Genomic DNA, 10,769 nt, shown 5'->3' with positions numbered 1-10,769 from the left:
TCAAATGCTTCCCAACTATCATGGACTTCTAAGTGAAGAACCTTACAAGCATTTAGATGAGTTTCTTGAAGTGTGTTCCACCGTGAATTACATTGACATGCCAGAAGAAGTTTTAAGACTCAAACTTTTTCCTTTTACCCTTAAAGACAAGGCAAAATATTGATTCAATAATCTTAGGCCTTTTTTGATAACTTCTTGGGCAGAAATGCAACAAGAGTTCTTGAAAAAGTACTATCCGGTTTCAAAGACCAATGCAATGAGAATTCAATTAGACAATTTTCTTAAAAGGAAGGGGAATTGTTTCACGAGGCCATGGGAGCACCTCAATGACTTGCTTAGGAAGTGTCCACATCATGACGTTCTTAAATGGCAATTGGTATAATTTTTCTTCAAAAGTTTATCGGATAATTTTAAAGGAATGGTTGATGCTTCCATGGGTGATTCTTATCTTGATAGGCATGAGGATGATATGTGGCATCTATATGAGAGCATGAGTGAGAATTTAATGCATAGATCCTTGTCCTCTAAAAATAGTAGAAATCGAGGTGAAAGGAAGAATGTCAGCTTATAGCAAGTTGACAATTCCAATGACATAGCTGCCGAGGTAACATCCTTATCTCAAAGGTTTGATCAATTTTTTATCAACCAAAATTTAGCGAATCAAGTGTCTTCCTCCCCTAATCATGTTCATCATTCATCTAATGAATCTTGCATGACTTGTTCTAGTGTCTTACATTCTACTTCCAAATGTCCCCATGGACATGTGCAAAGTGAAAACCATGAACAAGTGAATGCCGTATTTGTCAACCAAGGGAATAATCCCTATGGCACACATTATAATCCCGGGTGGAGGAACCATCTAAACTTCTCTTGGAAAAGCCAATGCTAAGGCTCAAACCCTCCCCAAGGTGGTTTTCAAGGCAAGTATGTTCCGCCCCCAATGCAAAGCCAAGGTTCCCAAGTTTATAGACCATCTTTCCAATCACATGAAAACTAATTTTCTAACTCTCATTTTCCTAATCAATCATCTTATTCTCAAGGAAATTCTAGGAGTCCCACTTTTGAGGAAAAAGTATTGACCGTTTTGGGTACTCTAGAGGCAAACACTCAATTACTTCACTCTCATTCCCAATCTATTGCTAAGCTAGAAATTTAAATCGGGCAAATAGCTAGTACCTTGAATGCTAGAGGAAAGAAAAGATGCCTTTAAATGCCCCACCAAAGCAACAATTTGTGGTGAAAATCAATTCCTCATCGGAAGGTCCCACAATTGAGTATGTCAATGCAGTAACAACCTTGAGAAGTGGGAAAATTGTTGACAATCAAGTTGGTGTTTCTAATGAAGAGAGTGAACCAGTGCAACCAAAAGTTAACACCCGTCCCATCTCACATTTTATTCCTCCTTCATTACATGTGAAAGATTCTTGTGTTGAAAAAGTTTTGCAAAATGATTTGGAAAATTCTTATGTTGAAGGTAACTCTCAAAATGATTTTGAAAAGGTTTATGAGCGAAGAGCTCTATTTCTGAATGCCTTAAAAGGATCCAATTCTCTTGAAAACAACAAAGTAAAGCCAATGAAATCATTAAAATGTTTAGGCAAGTGAAGATTAACTTTCCCCTTTTGGATGTAATTAAACAAATTCTGACTTATGTCAAATTCTTGAAAGATCTTTGCACCCAAAAGAGGAAAAACAAGAGCTAAGCACCAAAGAAAATTGTTTTAACCGAGCAAGTGAGCTCTATTATACAACATAACACACTTCCAAAGTTCAAGGACCCCGGTTCACCTACTACTTCTTGTGTCATTGGTGAACATGTCATTAATCGGGCTCTTCTTGATTTAGGAGCAAGTGTTAACCTTCTTCCGTACTCGATATATGTTAAATTGGGCTTAGGAGATTTAAAACCAACGTCGGTAGTTTTGCAACTAGCCGATAGATCCATCAAAAAGCCCCGAGGTATTGTTTTGGATGTGTTAATCAAAATTGACAAGTTCTTATTCCCAGTCGATTTCGTAGTCATAGACACGGAACCGGTCACAAATCCCAAAAGCCAAATTCTAATTATCCTTGCCCATCCCTTCTTGGCAACTACAAATGCCAACATCAATTGTAGGACAGAGATAATGAAAATCTCATTTGGCCACGGGAAAGTGAAGTTGAACATTTTTAACCCAACCCTGAATTCAATGGATAAACATGAAGAGGTTTGTGTTGTTGAAAAATGCATTGAAAATGAACTTGAAAAATACGGGTCTCTGCTTGTCAATGGAGTTTCCAAAAAGAGTTCAAAGAGAAATATGTTTAAACCAAGTGTTGAAAGGGCATGGAAACCCAAGAGTTGTATTGACAAAGGACCGTCAATCTCCTTTGAATCAAATTCTTTTCTTTTCTTTTTTTCCTTAAATTCCTTTGAATCAAATTCAATGAGTTCTCTAGGGAATAATTTGTTGGGTGGGATTCAAAGTGTTTTTCACCCCGTTTAAGAGGGGATGCACAATAAGATATTTGATCCAGGCTAAATGAGCCCAACATCTTGCTAGAAACGTTAAAGACTAGAGCCTAGTAGGGTTTGCCACCCTATTCCTCCCTCATTTCTATTTTACCTTTCATTTCTTGCGTCGTCTAGATATATTCTGGGTTTATACACATTGTTAGGGACTTTAATTGAGAATGAGTGCACTTTTATTTTCGAACTAAGCATTTTGTGCCTATTCGATCGATCTCAAAAAAGGTTAGATTGATCTAACATCATCTCTGCATCCAATCATCTCTCCGTCCTATCGTGTGAAAATTTCCTGCATATTTTAGCTCTCTGTGTATCTTGCGAACTTTCTTCCAGATCAATCGAATTATTTCTCAATCGATCCAGTTTTCCCTTGGATCAATCTTCATCCCATACTTAGAATAAATTTTGAAAACAACGAAAAAGTTTTGATGATTGGGACTAGATTTGTGTGCTAGTTTGAGAGTAAGGATGTGGTCATTTCTTTAGTTGGCTTAGATAGCAACACATTTGATGCCGATCCACTCAAAAAGGATTATAGTGTTGTTTTGATTTACATTATCATTTTCTTGATGTATAGAGGACCATACTTGCTTGTTTGATGTTGAAATTTTGGGAGATTGCTTAAAAATGGTTAAAAAATTGCATATTCGAGGTAATTTTCTCCCAATACTTGTTTGTAATATTGGTGCCTCTTTAGTGAGAAAGCGCTTAATGTTTGTGCGTATCATTTCTGGAAACCCTCACGAGACTTCACTCGTCCACTAGGGGTAACCTAGGGGTTTAAAAAGGCTTGTTACATATGCTAAATGCAATCGTGTTCCCTATGAAAGTGGTATTATCCATTTATTACTTTCCAGATTCGTAGTTGTATAGTTATTAATTTCATTCCTTTACTTTGTAGTTCATTGCTAGGGACTAGCAATATTTAAGTTTGGGGGTGTGATGAGCGCTAAAAAGTGCGCTTTTAAACCTCTTAAGCTTAGGTATTCTAGAGCCTTTATCTATCTTACTTTTCCATTTTAGACTAATTTCGTGTTATTGCCCTTTTTAAGTGTTTATCCCCAAAATAAGCTAATTTAGCCGAATAAGAGCTTAAAAGAAGCTAACTCAAGCTGGATGGAAGAAAGGAGCAAAGTGGAAGCAGATTAAAGCAAAGTGTGGAATTCAGCAGGTTCGATCGATCACAAAAACCCTTCGATCAATCAAAAGTTCATCGATCTAGACATTTTAAGATGAATCCAAGCTCTGTTGTCCTTATCCAAAGATCCCACAAAATTCGATCGATCTAACAATTCTCAGATCGATCGAAAAGATTTCATCTTATCCTGTCATACCACCCCACCTACCACTTTGGTCTCTTTTCCCAAAATATCTCAGATCTATCCTTACCCAAAAAGGCGCCACCATGGGAGGATCGATCCAGCCAAATTTTGATAGATCTCAGCTCATTTCGATCGATCACAGAACAAGTTCGATCGATCGAACCCTCTCAAATGCAAAAAAATATATATTTTCAGCTCATTAAAAGTTGTCTCATTGTGCAATCATTGAAGGAGCCCTTGTATACGAGCCTAAACCATTGGGTGTGATATTTGAGCTTCCTATTTAAAGAATATGAGCCACTTTTATGAGAGGGTTATAAAGACACAATAGAGAGCAATTAGAGATAGTCTTAGAGAGGAAGAAAAGAGAGGAGCTAGAGACACTCTTGGGAGTTTTCCATCTACTTGAAGAAGAGGAGCATTCCTACCATGGAGATAGCCCTTGAGGGTTGGAAGTCACCATCCATGAGTGGCTAGACATCCTCTTGGGGCTAGAGTTAGCCCTAAGTATGTTTTCTTTATCTTGATTTATGTATTTTTGAAGGGATTTGTGTTGTAATACATGTTTTGACATATTTATATACGTAGATCTTGTTTATTCAATGATTTGTGTGGTTTAATTCTTCCAACTGACCATTTCATTCTATTCATATGTCTATGTATGCTAGAATAGATGTTCATGTGTTTATCTCTATTTCTTGTGTTGTTGATTCATGTCTATGTGTATTGATGCTATAGATTTAGAGATTGTCAAGACATAATGCTTAATAGAATGCTCTTGTGATTTATTTGATGGTTCATACTCATTACTTGATGGATTGTGCCTCTCCCTTGGTTTAATTAGTTTAATTTTCATGTCATTAGCTTAGATGTAGTGTAGTTACCTTAGTTGTTAAGTGGGAGGACAATCTATGCTTGTTGTTTGATGTTCCATACTTATGAATACAAGTAGCATATTTCTCTAATTTTGTGATGTGTTTGGATTGTGAGCTTAAAGAAGGATTAATGGCTTAGTTTGATAAATTATACTATTTATTGTGTTGTCTAGACAATATATACTTAATTGGTCATCCAAGGTTGTTGAAACAACCACACACACTCACTAATGTTGCAACATATGTCTTCCCCTCATTAATTATGAATTGAGTGTAGAGAAAAGTGATGCTTAGTGATGATCTCTAAAGTCCCATGATCTCTCTCTCGTGTTTTTTCTATCTTTTAATTACTTGCTTTATATTAAGCTTGTTTAGTCCTAATTGTAGTCCAATTAACCAACCAACCTACCTTTGATCACTCGACCTACTAACCCTAAGCCTTGTTTCCACTACTAGTGCACCCTTGATCCCTTGGGACGATCCCTTCTCACCTTTGCTATATTTTTAGTTAGTAGTAGTAGTGGCATTTATAAATGTAAAACTTGGCCACACTATTTTAGATAAATTTGGCTACAATGCGGCTTAGGACACCACAGCTCTTACTGGCCCTACCAGTGCTGGTGAGATATTTGCCACCCGGACTTACTTGCAGATGATTTATGGTTATTTGATTTGGTGTTATACCGAAATGTATTTATGGCGGGCCATAAGATTCAGTGCCATTTAGATTTTTTTGCTGCCCTCTATGACTTTTATACAGGCCATTGGTTTTTTATCCTTACACTCTACTGGAGTGTCATGATGAGACTGTACACGAGTTATATTAGCAAAGCCAAGCCCAAGTGGGCCACCTTCCTTCCCTTTGCACATCTGATTACACAGATCCTCCAGGACTAGCATTATCCTTTTCACCCAGAGGAGCATTTTGAGATAGGGACTTGCCACTATGGCAAGAAGGACTGGAACAAGAGCTACAATATTCTCATAAAGAGTCTAGAGAATGAGGCCATCTTGATAGCCGAGGAGGCAAAGGAGGCAGAATTGGCAGAGATGGAGGAGGCAGCGGCAGTAGTAGTAACAACAGCAGATGATCTAGCAGACCCACTGGCGGTTGTGGACACGCATATGGAGATTGACTTAGAGTAGCTGGCTCTAGAGGAGTCACCACATCACTCTCCGGCAGGGTCATTAATACATTCTCAAGAGCAGAGTCGGGATATACCTCAGTTTCCTGATCTAGTCATCCCTAACGCTCCAATTCAGACACCTATTCTTGGAGAGTGTATTCAGACCTTGGAGGATGTGGTAGTCTCTCTCTGAGCAGATGTGGCCTCCCTTAGCACTGATGTGACTACTCTCCCTACGGACATCCTGACTGCGCTGTAGGGCATTTCCAGAGACATCCGGGGATCACGCCCTGCTCGACCGACTTCCTCTGCTTGATCTCTATATCTTTCCCCTCATTTTATATATCTGTGATACTTGACTGTTCTTTTGATACTGTTATTATATTTTTGCGGCCAGTTTGTTGGCCCAGATACTGTGTCATACCTTACACTGCTTTTATTCTCTTTATTTTATGCGTGATATTGTTGGATGTCAGGTTATTATATTGATGTGATTGACTCCATTATCAGGTACATCCTAGTGACTTCAATGAGAGAGTGCTGCCCAAAATTTTTTAGGATCCTTATTTCTTTCTCCTTAGTTCATTTATTATCCCATTTATACTTGCATATCCACTATGCACTATTATTATCCCCTTTGTTTTCTGATGAGCTTTTATCCTAGTGCCATATTTTCAGGACCACAGTCAATCCCAAGTTTAGGGGGGTTATATCACCCACTTCGGATACTTATGTCCTGGCCACTCTTTACAATAGCTGCACCGGTATACTCTTTCATTTTGTTCTCTTTGCACATTGAGGATACTATGCCATTTAAGTTTGGGGGTAATGGGTGTTCTTTGCAGTGTTTGTTTTCAATTCAATATTTTGATCATGACTTGTGTATTTGAAGGATTTTCTATGATTGGTCCATGGCTAGCTATGATTTTAATCTTTTGAGGACTATATTGCTTAGAATTTAAAAATTGCTTGACTTGAGAGTCCAATACATCTTGTATGCCTTGTGGATGCCATTTAAGAGTAAATTTTTCGAAAGATTGATGTCTTGCTTGCACTTGTGGTCCACATCATCCTAATTTTTGTGATTGTTTTAAGATTCACTCTAGGATTCTACACTAGCACAAGCGCACACTAGCATTCATTTGTGGGGTATATGCTTTGTTGATTATTGAATTGGTTATATCCCAATTGAGCTAGTAGTGCATTGAAAGCTTTCATTCTTGATAAAGGTGGATAACAAACCATTTTTATTGAGTAACCGGGATTCTAGCCTCATCAAGTACTGAATTTCTCGCGCCGAAAGGTGGATGGCCCAAACTCTAGGTTAATAATTGAACTAGGTTAAATAAATGAATAATAAATAATAAAAAAAAAACGAAGAAGAAGAAGAAGTTGTAAAAGCAATAAAAAAGTGAGGACTTCTCCCAAAAGGTGAGAAGTGGGAAATGATTAGATGGCAGTTGTTTTGATTTATAGCCTAGTTGATTTGAGCTTGTAAGTCCTTAAAGGTGTTTGAATACCTAATGCCCTAAAGCCGTCTAGTTTAGGAGTCATTGACCTAACGCTCGACCTCATGGATTGCTAGAAAGCTTAATAGATCAACACATTGCATTGTGCTTCCATCTTTAATCCTTAGGATTAGAAGAAAAAAAAAATCAAGTGAAAAGAATAAGCGCACCTAGATGAATAAAACTTTAATAAAAGGTCTACTCTTTGTTTTGATGATTGGGACTAGATTTGTGTGCTAGTTTGAAAGAAAGGATGTGATCATTTCTTTAGTTGGCTTAGATAGCAACATATTTGATGTCGGTCCACTCAAAAAGGATTCTAGAGTTGTTTTGATTTGCATGATCATTTTCTTGATGTGTGGAGGACCATGCTTGTTTGATGTTGAGGTTTTGGGAGATTGCTTGAAAATAGTTGAAAAATTGTATACTTGAGGTAGTTTTCTCCCAATACTTATTTGCAATATTGGTGCCTCTTTTGTGAGAATGAGCTTAATATTTGTGGGTATCATTTCTGGAAACCCTCACGAGACTTCACTCATCCACTAAGGGTAACATAGGGGTTTAAAAGGCTTGTTGCATGTGTTAAATGCAATCGTGTTCCCTACGAAAGTGGTGTTTTCCATTTATTGCTTTCTAGATCATAGTTGTATAATTGTTCATTTCATTTCTTTACTTCTTAGTTCATTGCTAGGAACTAGCAATATTTAAGTTTGGGGGTATGATGAGCGCTGAAAAATGTGTATTTAAACCTCTTAAACTCGAGTATTCTAGGACCTTTATCTATCTTATTTTTTCATTTTAGACTATTATTGCCCTTTTCAAGCACTTATCCCCAAAATAAGTCAATTCAGCCAAATTAAAGCATAAAAGAAGCAATCTTAAGGTAAATGGAAGAAATGAGCAAAGTGGAAGCAAAGTGGTGGAAAACAGCAAGTTTCGATCGATCAGACAAATCTTCGATCGATCTTACAATGATCGATCCAGTCTTATCAAGATGGACCGAGCCTCTTTTCCTTATCCCCAATAATTTTTCATCTTCAATTGATTCAACATCCTTTTGATCGATTGAACTTCTTTGATCTTATCCCCACCTACTATTTTTGTCTTTTTCCTAAAATATCCCGAAAATATCTTAGATCTGTCAGTATTCTAAAAGGCGCCGCCATGGTTTGATCGATCTCACCAAACTTCGATCGATCGAACCCCCTCAAGTTCGAAAAAAAATCAGAGTCCAGCTCATTAAAAGATGGCTCGTAGTACAATCATTGAAAGGGCCCTAGTGCATGAGGCCTGACCATTGAGTGTGACACTTGAGTTACCTATATAAGGATTTTAAGCCATTTTTACTTAGAGATATACACAATCTTAGAGAGATAGGTTAGAGGAGTCTAGAGATTAGAGAGATACACACCATTTGGGAGTTCTTCCACTCATTTAGGGTTCCATCAAGGAGAAGAAGATCATTCCTATCATGAAAATAGCCCTTGAGGGTTGGATGACTACATTAATGAGAGGCTAGACATCTTCTTGGGGCTAGAGTTAGCCCTAAGCATGCCTTCTAGATCTTGATGTTTTGTATTTTGGGGGATTTGTGTTGTAACTCTTGTCTTGACATTTGATTTATATATGAATCTTGTTTCTACAATGATTTGTGTTGTTTAATACTTCCAATTGATCATTTCATTCTACTCATATGTCTATGTATGCTAGAATAGATGTTCATATGTTTATCTCTAGGTTTTGTGTTATTGATGCATGTCTATGTGTGTTGATACTATGCATCTAGAGATTGTCAAGGTATAGTGCTTTAATGGAATACTCTTATGATTTGTTTGATGGTTCATACTCATTTATTGACGGATTATGCCTCTACCTTAGTTTAATTAGTTTAATTTTCATGTCCCTAGTTTAGTTGTAGTGTAGTTACCTTACTTTCTTTAGATGGAAGGACAATCTATGCTTGTTATTTGATGTTCCATGCTTATGAATGCAAGTAGTATAATTCTCTAACTTGTTAATGTGTTTTGATTATGAGCTTAAAGGAAGGAATAATGGATTAGTTTGATATATTGTTCTATTCATTTGGTTATCTAGACAATGTATACTTAATTAGTCATCCATGCTTGTTGATTCAATCAATCACACAAATTAGTATTACAACATATATTTCCCCTTATTCATTACACATTGAGTATCTAGAAAGGTGATGTTTAGTGGTGACCTTTAAATCCCAAGATCCCTCTCTCTTATTCCCTACCCTTTATTTACTTTAATTTCTTTGTATTGAATTTGTTTAACATTGTTGTTTAATTTACCAATCAAAACATCTTTGATCACTCGACCTAGTAGTCCAACGTAGTTTCCATATCAATATTGCTTCCTTTCCCTTGGGACAATCCCTACTCACTGTAGCTATATTAGTAGTTAGAGATAGTAGTGGCACTTTACAAATTCAAAATTGGCCACTCTTTAACACGTTTTAACTTGTTAGTATACGGACATGGTGTGGTTTTTGCCGTCCTACCACAAGCTTAAGAGTGTGCATTAAGGCGAGGGCCAAGTTTTACATTTATAATTTGCCACTACTACCTTTCACTAAAAATATAGTTAGGGCGAGTAGGGATCATCCCAAGGGATTCTGAGGGTCGCAAGAAGTTGTGGAATCAAAATTAGGGTTAGTAGGTCGAATGATCAAAGAATTGTTGGTGGTTGAATTAAGTTAAGATGCATTTTAAACTAAACAATAATGCAACAGAGCTAAAATGAGAGAGAGAGAGAGATCTTGGGGTTTAGAGATCACCACTAAGCATAGCTCCTCTACACCTTTAATGAATGATTAATGAGGGGAAAGGCATGTATTGTGACAATGGTGTGTGTATGTGGTTGTTTCAACAAGCATGGATGACAAATTAAGTATATATTGTCTAAGCAATATAGTGGATAACACAACATATCAAATTAAGCCATTAATCATTTCTTTAAGCTCACAACCAAACACAACACAAAATTAGATAAATATGCCACTTGCTTTCATGAGTATGGAACATCAAACAACAAGCATGGATTGTCCTTCCATTTAACATCTAGCTACCACTACACTACAACTAAGCTAATGACATGAAATTAAGCTAATTAAACTAAATGAGAGGCACAATCCATCAATAAATAAGCATGAACCATCAAATAAACCACAAGGACATTCCATTAAGCACTATGTCTTGACAATCTCTAGATCTATAGCATTGATACACATAGACATGCATCAACAACACAAGAAATAGAGGCAAACACATGAACATCTATTCTAACATACATAGACATATGGATAGAATGAAATCATCAATTGGAAGCATTAAACAATACAAATCATTGAATAAACAAGATCTATATATATAAACATGTCAAAATAAGTATCACAATACAAATCC

Source organism: Cornus florida, unplaced genomic scaffold (genome assembly GCF_030987335.1).
Source record: "Cornus florida cultivar Cherokee Brave unplaced genomic scaffold, ASM3098733v1 CherokeeBrave_3.0.0_Hap2_Chr09, whole genome shotgun sequence".
Classification (NCBI taxonomy): Eukaryota; Viridiplantae; Streptophyta; class Magnoliopsida; order Cornales; family Cornaceae; genus Cornus; species Cornus florida.
Note: the sequence above shows the minus strand (reverse complement) of the source record.